The sequence below is a fragment of the Cibotium barometz genome, chromosome 60 (genome assembly GCF_041138505.1).
Source record: "Cibotium barometz isolate CiBa-2024 chromosome 60, ASM4113850v1, whole genome shotgun sequence".
In the NCBI taxonomy this organism is placed as follows: Eukaryota; Viridiplantae; Streptophyta; class Polypodiopsida; order Cyatheales; family Cibotiaceae; genus Cibotium; species Cibotium barometz.
In genome coordinates this window covers 9,772,747-9,784,732 of record NC_141105.1, presented here as the reverse complement: position 1 = coordinate 9,784,732, position 11,986 = coordinate 9,772,747, and the positions used below count along the sequence as shown (strand labels likewise).

Here is an 11,986-nt window from a genome sequence, read left to right as displayed (position 1 = left end):
CTAGAAGGGAGTTACGAAACAAAGGGGCAACAATCGCACGCACATAAGCTACCAAACGAGATATGTTTCACTAGCGAATTAATGTCGGGCTGCCCCATAAAGAAATGGCATGAGCCGTATGCAGGGAGACTTACACGTATGGTTCCATTGGGGGGATCCAGCCAATAAAGGACCAAGGCCTACCCAACTAGGGGCACGAAAAAAATAATCGAGTATAAAACGTATCTCTAAGCTTTACCTCATTCTAATCATTTGGAGGGCGACTGTGAAGTCACTGAATGAAGTCCTCCTTAGAGGTGGGTACTGTAAAAACCCACAATGAAGCGGGTATTACTAATTGATGTATAGGATATGATGATGGCAACAGCATGTCGTAATAGGAGATAACCGGGAATAGCCAACTCTTGGCATATCTCCAACTACACCCTTACGTGGTAGTTGAATGGGGAGTATCATGAATGCAAGATGCCAATGGAATGATCAGCCAGATGTGTTTGGCAGCTAGGGCTTTCCCCCTACCGCGTTGAAGATCCAAAGCGAGTGCACCAAGGATAAGGGAAACTGGGATTTGATATGGGTATAGCAAACATCTAAAGCATAACTGCACACTCACACGACCTTTGCTGAGAGATAGGAGAATTTGGTGAAACTGGTGAACCACACTTTCGAATAGATGTGTGGGACAGAGGGCTCGTAGTACCTTCCTACCTTCCGCTTCAGGAACCGTGTAAGCATAGGGTGCTGCTAGTGTCGCAAAAGGGAAGGGGCCTAAATCGGTGAACACACCGACACCGCACACTTGAGTAGTGTCGAGCAGAGTTTGTGCCAGTCAAAACACCCAGATAGGGAATTGGCCAATCAACCCTTCAAAGATGTTGCCAGAATGCATGACTTCCAAGGTCCTTCCATCCTAGCCAGAGCACAACTCAACACTTTATCCCCTAATTCTATTTGCGGGGTAAAGGAGCGCTTGCTGCGCCCTGCACTCTCCCTAGCCCTTTGGGCCTTCGACCCACATTCACTGCTCCGTTGACTTCACAAATGAAAGCTCTAGTCTAGATGTCACCTAAATGCTCATAGATGGGAGTTCTTCGGCGAGGCAGAAACTAAACCATGATAATGCCAGAATTTAACCCCTTTTTTTAAGGTAACTCAAGTTGGAGAGTCGTGTGATGGGTCAATATATATGTGTTATTTCGTGAAATAACTTGAATCCCAAATCATTTACTCAATGGATGTGGGAGCATCAACTCTATCTCTGTGGGATTTTGAAGAGTGACAAAAACCTTTGGAATCCTATGAAAGGGTCTTGGGAGCTAGGATGCATGCCAGTTATATATGACTAGGTGGAGTGGCATAAGATCTGCCTTCGGGCTTGAGTGGAGACACTTTTCCATTCACACAATATTTTGCTTCTCGTAGTGACGAATTGGAGGAAACGCCAACCAACAACCATATCTAGAAATAACGATTAGTGGATATTAGTACCGTCACTGTATAGTAAGCTTTGGATCGGGGATTCAATGGTGTAATGTTAAGAGGTTGTGTGACATGAAAACTTTGATAGCAATATGGGGGAGGTTCCCATTGGGAAATGGTTCTGCGCATGACCCTGCTCAAGCACACTTTGACTCTAAAGACTTGGTGTGAAGCCTTGAGGACGTCCCTCAAGATGGGAGCTAGGGTGAGCTAAAGAGGGGGCAACGTAACCAAATGTGTATAAGCCCAATAAAGCATGACCAAGTCAAGGCTAGGGCCACCTTCGACTAGTTCGTATGACGGGATCGGATTCGCCTTTGGCCTCCTCTGGGCACATCGAAACCGCATGGGTTCACCAGGGTAGAGCATAGTACGTCGAAATCGGCATAGGTTAGATGCCATTGATGGAACATGGTAAGCCCATATTCATATGTGCATCCGTAAGGGATAGGCATGTAATGAGGTATGGATGGAGAAAGACCCGAAAAGTAAGGGCCGAGCTTGCTTGGATAAGAGTACGTGACCCGCACCTTTTGAATCAAATTGAATTGAAGGGTGACCCAATTGGGTAAAGTGGCACAATCAATTAAAGCAAAGAGGGAGGCATAAAGGCTTTAAGCACAGAGTTTAATCGGGCAAAGCAATGCTCTAAGGTGAACAACCTGCCTTTCATAAAATTGTGATGGTACAGAAGTATGGAGATCTGGAAAGAAATTCCTACAAGCTTCGCAGACTAGTAACTAGTCCTGGCAGCCTAGCACGAGCCCTCAACCTACGCGTTGGAACTACATCCCTTTTGCTGCGGATGTAGCGTGCGTTCTAACTCCACTGGTCACGGTTGCTCTTCGCGTGGTAAGTGGCCTAAGGCAAGCAAAAAGATTTTTGTTGTTTGTGTTGGCAAAAAATGAGCCGGATCCCCGCCAATCAATCCAAAATCTGGTGTTATGGACGCTCATGCATGAACCAGGAATGCCCTTCATCCCCAAGCGCCAGGCGTGTTATAGGGGCGGGCCTATGGGAATGTATTCAAGCCACATGAAGGGAAACTTTCACATACAATTCCCAAGGGGGAAAGCCCAACAAAGGGCCTACCTATCCCAACCGGGAGTATGCTAGGATTTGCGAAAAGCAGCATCTCACGATGTTCATATGACTAATCGGATTCTGATGTACCAGTGGGTACCAGGGGAGATTGCTACAATTGTTATTGTATTTGTATTGAAAAGACGTGATAAAGTATGTGAATCATTGTACAACGTCTCGATTAAATGCTCAGCGGCACAATTAAAACCAATGATCATAAGCCATGTCCATCTCATGACCTTAAATGAAACAATCCATGGAATCTCAAATTCACCATTTCAAACCTTATACAAAAGGGTTTTTTTGTACTAGATCTTTCTATCCATACCGCAGCTGAAGCACCTAAAGGAGAATCTGGTGTGTTGCCAGTTAGTAATGGAACCAATCGTCCCTATCATTGTAAAATAAGAGCAGTTGGCTCTGCCTATTTACAACGACTTGACTTTACGTTCAAAAATCACATGCCAGTAGATTGTGGTCACCATCATCGGTACTTAAGATACTGTGTTTGGAGAGGCGGATAGACGAAACTACTCAAAGCACAAATAGGAACCCAAGAAATAGGATGGAAAGTAACTTGTACGGGTGAAAGGAAGAATGCCCATAGATCCCTTTGACTATGTAGAAAGAATGGATACGTGCATGCTGGCCCAAGCCTACAGCACTTCTTCGAGATGGGGGCTTAATGAATCCCCCCTCCTTTTTGGTTTTTTTGAATTCAGCAAACAAAGAGGATTTGAACCTCTCTCTATCTCTAATCGTAGCCCTGGTGCTATTGCTGATAATAAGAGGCCTACTTTTAAGTAGGCCTCTTATCTCTAATCGTAGCCCTGGTGCTATTGCTGATAAGAGGCCTACTTTTAAGTAGGTGGATCTCTAATCCATATACAGTCGTCTCATCTTAATTACTTTCTTGTGTTTGTATTATCTGTTCTTTGTACCATTCGAGATTCGAAGGTCTTAGCCTTATGAAACATAAGGTTTCTCCAACAAAATATTCGTAATATCATCGTTAGGCAAGCTCTCCTTGAGAGGCATGATATCATTGTTAGGCAAGCTCTCCTCGTTAGGTGTAATCTCTGGATTATTCTGTGGTATTCCTAGGTTAAGACATGTTGGTGATTCGACACTACTACTATTGGTATGGTCATAAGCGGCACAATCATGAATACTCATGTATTGACTAATCAATGCGATACTCGACGCTGATGTCGAAGATGACAATTCTGATAGGTCTTTAGAGAAGTTTCTGGTGGAATCATGCTTTCAGTTAATGAACGAAGCATGTTCAATAAAGTAGGGCATGCCATCGTTCGCGATCACAAGGTACTAATAAACTATATATACATAAGGTTAATAGGATAAATTGTTCGTAAGATCGAATGAGCCGGAATGTAAAAACACCCCCATAATCGTACTAGCGAAGTTTTGAATATCTATTCTTATTTCCGAGTTATCACTCAAATACATTTGCTCGATTAGAATAGTCATCTCAATCGGAGTTCCTACCTCGATCTGAGTTTTCTCATGCATTTGTGAGGTCCCCATCTCCATATGAGCTCTCCTATCCTCTACTTGTCGGTATCGATTAACCAATACGCAACCTTATATCAAACTGACCAACTGAATTATCCATAATGTGAGGCTAAATCTATCTAAATTCTCAAATTGTATCCTTTTGTTACCGATATTGACAGGTAAAATCTCAAGACTATCGTTACTGCTTATGCCATCGCTAATGCCATCAATAATATTTTATACACTTGGAAAAGAACCATTGCTCCTGTTATCACCACAAACCACCTGAGAGTAAAAAGCAGTAGAGGCATGCGCCCCCGTCTCACGCACCCCGTGGCTATAATAACCCAAGATGACAGGTACCAAGCTTGTTCGAGTACTGTAACATTTGATTCTCGTTCTTTGGGTACTGCAACATCTGATTCATTTATAGGTTCTTTGGGTACTACAACATCTAATTCTGGTTCTAGTTCTGCAACATCTGATTTTGGTTCTACAACATCTGATTCACTTACAAGTTCTTCGAGCGCCGAGTCGAGCTTATCAGAATCTGGTTTATCGGCCTTATTGTGGTCGGCATCAGGCATAATAGGGTTAGAGTCGTACAAGAAATACATTAATGGCAATGCTACTAGTATCTACAGAAACAATTTTGCTACTTTTTTAGGATTATCCAATTTCCTATAATTCGTAGCGTAAGTCATTAATAATGCTGTTGTTATACTTAATAACAGATGGATGTCCAAGGATGCTAATGATTTAGAGGAAGAAGAAAAGAGAAATTCAGATTTTGAACTGTTCCAGAGGCACTGGCCTTGGATGAAGAGCGTTGGGTCTTGCTGGGAGAGCACAAAAAGCAACGTTTAGCAATTCATCAAGAGCGCTTGGCCAAGAGCGCAAGGACTTTAATGAAGAGCAAGACGGCAAGGCCAAAGAGTAAGAGCATGATGCCTTTTTTAATGAAGAGCTTAAGTGCAAGGCCTTTAATGAAGAGCAAGAGAGCCTCGAGCTTGAGTCTAACATTCAATCACAGCACGCCAATGGAGGTAGCAAGCCATCGTTCGACCCACATGCTTTGGATTCCACGACTCAAAGCAATCAAGCCAAAACGTAGAGCCACCGGTCAACCAACGGGAACGAGAACAGTCTGTAGAGGAGCAACCAACAGATATAGGTAGAAAGAGAGGGCGGAAGACGAAATGCGATGCATGTGGACCGCCATAATCCCGGCAACAACCACTAGCATTTAGTGATTAAGAAGCTAATTTAATGATTGGTTAAGAAGCTATAGGAATCTCTTGGTGCGTGGTTCGGCTTGCGAGGCTAGAAGCTATAGGAATCTCTTGATGCGTGGTTCGGCTTGTGGGGCTAGAAGCTCTTCCAAGACCGGTGAGGGCGGGGACACATGACCGACCGGAACCTAGTGCCAATCTATTTACTCAATTTCCCCCAAGCAGCACAGAAAAACGCTCTTATTCGGCAAGATCTTCCCTTGAAGGGTCACTTCCTAGCTCCTAAATGCTATGCCTTGGTTATGGAAGGCTCTCCTATAATTCTACACAAAGGGTTGGCCAAAGATAAGGTTGACCTAAAATGGTTCGTAGAACAATATAAGGACACGGTCGAGTAACTAAATGCACTCTCTCAGCCAACTTTCAGGTCAATTGCCCAAAACTCTTTGTTTGCCGCAAATAGATTATGTTGAATCTGGGTGTTGACCCAGAAGTTCGACTAAAAGAAACCGGGTCGATGAAAATAATAGATGGGTCAATACCTTCAAGCACCCTTGAAGGTCTATGAGAAGCAAACCCATCTTAAACCACCTATCTCGGGTCCGCTTTCTTCGCTGCTCTGCTGCTCAGTGCAAGTACCCAAGGTCAAAAGGCTCGCAAGATTAGGTCATCTGTTCAAGAAGTGATCAACACTATGCTACCAGAGCTTGTGACACAAGCCCTGGAGCAAGAGTGTGAGAAATATCGTTTGGACTTGGAGCAAGAGTGTGAGAAATACTATTTGGCCTTGGAACAAGTACGAGCCTTGGAGCAAGAGGTACAAACCTTTTCTTTTAGCCAACTCGTCAGTCTCATGACGACCTGAAGATGGCGGGTTCAAACCCTGCTCTCGCACGTAATGCTGTCCCCCCCCCCATCAGTAAAAAAGCAAACAAAGATTATCGTATAATAATCCATGCTTAAGAATGGGAAATGTTCCCATCCTTCAGTTTGGTAGGAAAGTAGAAAAAAAGCAAACAAATATTATCATATAATAATCCATGCTTAGGAATGGTAAGTAACCTCACTAGGTGAACCGAGAACAATAGCCTTTTCCGACGATGGAACATGATCGTAACCAACTACTTATCGGGGTGGGGTTTGGGACGATCCCGAACTGCATACTTATCGGTCTGGCTGCATACTTATTGACACTGCCAAATGGCTTCTCGCATACTTATCTAGCGTTACAGGTGGTGTCTTAACCATATTTAACGGTGCAGATCATTTGGTTTGGAGTAACCCACTCTAGTCTTTAGCAATTAGTGTGACTTATCTAGTCTTTCAGTACTCCTCTTTCAGTACTCCGTGCGGATCGTACTACTTATCTAGCGATTAACACTACTTATCTAGTAGGTAAAGATCTCTTCTAGTGGCTAGTCTAAATCATTCATCTTATCTATTATCTAGTAGGTAAACCGGTTATCTATTATCTAGTAGGTAAAGTCAGAAGACGGCCCGTTGGGCCAATGGGGGCTAGACGAATGTGATCTCGCCTTGACGTTGGCAGTCCGGCTTATGGAGAAGAGACCAAGGCCTTCTCCAACCCAGAGTCACACCTTCATGAAAATATTACACCGCACTTATGCCCGTTAGTTGACCATGTTTCTAGCTAACGTTCCTTGTCATTTGCGAACGGCACCCCATTTGATTAGGGTATGAATAAATCACCATGTCTGTGTGCTTATTTGGGCACGAAGTGAATTCTAACACCGTAGACACTGATAGTTGGTTGAGCCCCAAAGTGCAGTCTCTCGAAGGGCAGTCCCAACAACGTCATAGACTTCGATAGTTAGTTGAGTCCCGAAAGGCAGATGAGTCCCTCTCAGGATTACCCCGAAGGGTAAAGCGGTAGCCTACGTCATAGTTCATATAGTTCTTCGAGGAGGAAATGAATCTATCCCTGCATCCCAATGTAGAATAAGAATCAATCAAAGTTCTTTTGATTTTCCTTTTACGAAAACGGAAAGCCCATCTATTTACTACGCTTTGTGATCAACAACATTAAAAAGACAGCGAAGGTCGTGTGACTTGAAGGACCTTTAACTCCCATGCATATGGAAAAGAGAGAAAAAGGGAAAAAATTGAACAAACTTAGAAGATGTTATTAGCAGAATCCCGTCTCAGTGGTCTCACCCTATGTTCTCTCTTGGGAAGCATTATTCCTTCGATTTCTCTCAATTTTCGAATACGACGGATATGAATCACTGGTCTGTGCCCTTTTTTGATGACTTTCTTGTATTTTTCGGTTTCTCAGACATGATCCAATAATTCCACAGCCAAATTTTAATTTGTGAAAACTATTCGATGGCTCCCCCATTCAAACATCAATTTCATTATAGGTATAGATGGTACTCTCTTATCTTTAGCAGTCTCGACCATGCCTTCAATTCCCATTCGCATTTTAGCAGGTTGGTCTAGTATTGAAGGTTTTAAGAAACAATATTTAATAGCATTTTCAATTGGTGAATCTTTTATGATCACTGTGTGTCTCGCATGCCGGATACTTCCCTCCTTCATGTTTTTTTCAAAAGTGTGTCAATCTTTATGTCATGCAGAGCTGAGCTTCTGATATTCACTAGGATAAGGCCCTCTGGCGGGCGGGCAAGAGCCTTGTGCAATAAACCTCTCCGGGGGCGGAATTTGGATAGTCCCCGCCGCGAAGCTTTCGGTGAAGGGTAGTCTTGTGTGCAAGCATAACATTTTTCGTTGAATCCGTCAAATGACCTATTTGGAATTAGCAGGGAGTCTTTTGTTGAATGGGTACCTCACAAGACTTCGCCCCGCCTACTCGAGTATTGTACACGGACATGCAGAAAAGGGTGCTTCTAGGTAGAGTAGTTACAAAAAAACATTTTTCGTCAAGTCTAGGGGGTGCGGACACACTTGCACGGATTCCGGGTGATGGCTAGAAGGGTGGCGGGAAAATAGATTATACTCGATGCCCAGGGATGGATGAAGACTCATCAACTACCAATTGAGATAATTGTCCCAGTCTCAACAGAAATCTTGGCACGTCGGTTTCAGGAAGCCAGCTATAGGAGAAGTCATTGAAACAAAATAGAAGACAGACCCGTTCAGTGTAGTTACGGGCAAAAGACCGACATGTTCAGTGTAGTTACGGGCAAAAGACTGCTCTTGGCAGTTGAAATCAAATCCGAGCTATGTAGTTTCAAAACCTGAAAGGGCTCAGAAAGGAAAATGACATTTGATTTAAAAAAAATAACAAAATTGGTTTGAAGGGGAGGTTCTCACCGCACCTCCGTACAAGTGTGTACGGGTTTAGGCTCGGCATCCCCAAGCCAAATGAGCTAGGAGAGCTTGGACCACTCGCAGTAATAGTGCCAAGGCCATAAGTTAAGAGGCCATAAGACAAGTAATCGAATAGATATATAGATATCTATCTATCTATCTATTCTATATTGAATTTAACTTGCCGAAAAAGTGCTATGATATGATCGATCGGCACTGCCTAATTTCCATATTAGAGAAGGGGACTGACAACACAGGGTTTTTCAATCCAGTACACAGAGGCTAGACTCTAGTTAGAGAGGGGTGGGTGGACCCAAAGCGAGACCCAAAGCGAAAGGAAAGCGTCTTCTCGCCCCTACTATATAACATCTACCTCCATAAGCCAAATCGTGAAGATTCAGCTAGGGAGCAAAACGTCGGAGAGCCGAGAGAATCCGGAGTACAAGAACATGGTCAATCAGAACAACCTACGATGACTGGGGCTAAACAACGAGGAAACGCCCACACGAATCAAGGCATAAACGTAAAGCCAGAAGGCAAAGCCGTGTGGGTAACCAACACGTCTCTTGCTTATTATCTGTCCCATGGACAAAAATGATCTGGACTGAATAAATAGGGCATGAAGAGACATGAAAACGGCTTGCTTTCCATTGGGCATCGCCCCAGCGGAGAGGTCGGGCTGTGGGCCCAAATTGCTTGCCTGAGAAGCGCAATGGGAGAAATTGTGTTCTCGGAGTTCCCGGACATTTCGTGTGGTAAAGGTCCCGGGATAAAGTGCTTATCAACACAAAATTGACTTTCAATCGGGGCGAAGGCGGGAATGCGAAGCGCAGACTAGCATTTCAAGAATACAACGCGTTGGATGCGAGGAAGCTTGCTGAGACCCACAACCGGTCCGGGCCAGCTTCGCACCGCATTCGCAAGAAGTTGGTCCGATGATATATATATACACGCATACATGAGATATATCAATTCTTCTCTATAAGAAAGGGGAGCGCTTGCGAGGCTTAAGAGCCAGCCCTACACGCCCTCTCTGGACTGCAAGAAGATCCCATTGTTCACTTCGCGAACAATTTTGGTGAACCGCTAAACACCACCAAAGCACTTAAACATGTGTCAAAATATTGAAAACTGGCTTTCATCCTATCTTAGAACCCATGTTTAAGTAGTAAATCTTTGCATCGGGGGCTTGCATCCGACCCTAGGATCCATGTGGCAATTCAATCTAAATAGTTTTTACACTTAAGATTGGAGTCTAATAATGTGGAGTTTAGACTTAGGTCCAAATCTTATACTTTGAGATTCAAATTTGAATCCAAACCATATATTTCGACTACCTTTATACATGTAGCCACCTTAGATTATGTATCTAAAGTGCTCATGGTCCAAAATAAGAATTTATAAGGTGGTTTTGGCTCATAGATTTATGAATTCGAGCTTAGATACCCATTTTCTTGGATTAAGAGGTTGTATGAAGTAATGAGTCGGTGCTCAAAAGTGTCTCAAAACGTGTATTTAAAAGTGATGAGACAATGTCCAACAACAGCTTGTAGTAGTAAGAAGATAGCACTTGCAACAACAAGTCTAGTCCCCCTTGTCCATTGGTATCCATAGGATCTTGAGCTCAAGCTATGGAGGGTGGAAGATTTCCATGATGTGAGTGTAGGATACATGAGGTTCAAGGAGAGAGAGGAAGCTTAATCCATGACAATTAGAGAGAGAGAGAGAGAGAGAGAGAGAGAGAGAGAGAGAGAGAGAGAGAAGAGAGAGAGAGATGTTGCACTACTCAAATGATATGTTCTTACTATAATAAAAACCTCCCAAGTATATGCTTTTATAGGCATCAAGCCTCATCTTTTGACCTAAACCTTAATAAGGGTTGTTCAAACCTCTAGAGGGTGTTGTTCAAACCTCTAGAGGGTGTTCATGTGAACCAACTAACTCTGAAATCCTAATACCCCCCTTCGGAGAGATGGAGGTGATGCATAGGCTCAATACTCCAATACTCGCAAAGAAACAAGATATGTTCCTCACAACTGGCTCTATGGCATAAAAACATGGCTCAGAGGCTCTTGTAGCATGGCTCAATATGAAGGATTCAGAGGTCAAGTCTTGCCTCGGGAGATAAAGACAGCCTACATCAGCATACCCAAACAATCCCCCCTAGCTCTAAGCATGGCAAAGAGGGAAAGACGGAGCATTACAGAAAGAAACACAAAATATTCAAATTTTAGGGGACTTCCCGAGCAAAGAACCCATGACTATAAATATTCATATTTTGGTGGATATCTTGGGCAGAGAACCCTTGACTCACACTTGGAAACATAAGAACTTAGGCTAGGGATACAAGCCAAGTCCAAAGATTTGGACATTCCAATATCTTATGGATGACTCCCAAGATTTGGATATTCCAAATCTTTTATGGATGACTCCCAAGATTTGGACTCAAGTCTAAAAGTCCAAGTCCAAGATTTGGACTCAAGTTAGAATGATTTGAACAGTACAATCTCAACTCCAGAGTGACATGAGTCTAAATATTTCATGATTGATAGCCTTGCCCTAAGAATTGAACATAAGTCCTATCTTTTTTGATTGATTTGGCCCAAAGGATTTAGACAAGGGGTTATAATCCCTAACCATAGATTTTGACCAAAAATCAAAACTCCGTTCTTTTTTAACCCCAAGATTTGGTGTAGACTAGAGATGTAAGACAAGTCCCAAGATTTGTACACAAGTCCAAAACTTTTATGAATAAGGAATATAGATCTACCTAAAGATTGGAAATGAAATCCAAAAACTCCATAAACTTATTTTGGCCTTGATATCAAAATTTGAGGTTGGGGATGCAAGCCAAGTCTTAAGATTTGGACAAGAGCCCAAATCTTATATACCTTTACCTCAATTTGAGGTTGGGGATGCAAGCCAAGTCTTAAGATTTGGACAAGAGCCCAAATCTTATGTACCTTTACCTCAATATTTCAAACAAACATAATTTGTCAATCTGAGCTTTCAATTCAAGATTGAAATTGTGTGGATTGAGTTAAGCCCTAAAATAATTGTTATGTGTAATTGAGATTTAATATTTTGTAATTATATTTAAATAGGATTAAATCTAATTTAATTGAGATCCAATTAGATTCAAGTAGATTCGATAAACTCTAAACAGGTTCAATGAGATCCGTGCGGTGTAATAAGATTAAAATTTTTTAGTTAGGTTTAGTTGAGATTCAATTAGATTACCCAAGTTTAAATATTATTCTCTTTTATTCAATTGATTGTAATTAAGATTTGATAAAATTAAATTGAGATTTCACTGGATTTAATAAAGATTCAATTGAATGTTTAACAAGAATTAAATCTTCCTAAAGCTATAATTCCTCAAT

At 42.4% G+C, this 11,986-nt stretch overlaps 1 pseudogene; it reads right to left on the bottom strand.

The window, feature by feature from the left end:
* Positions 1–248: 248 nt before the first annotated feature.
* LOC147604956 (uncharacterized) lies at positions 249–735 on the bottom strand (annotated as a pseudogene).
* Between the last annotated feature and the right edge of the window lie 11,251 nt (positions 736–11,986).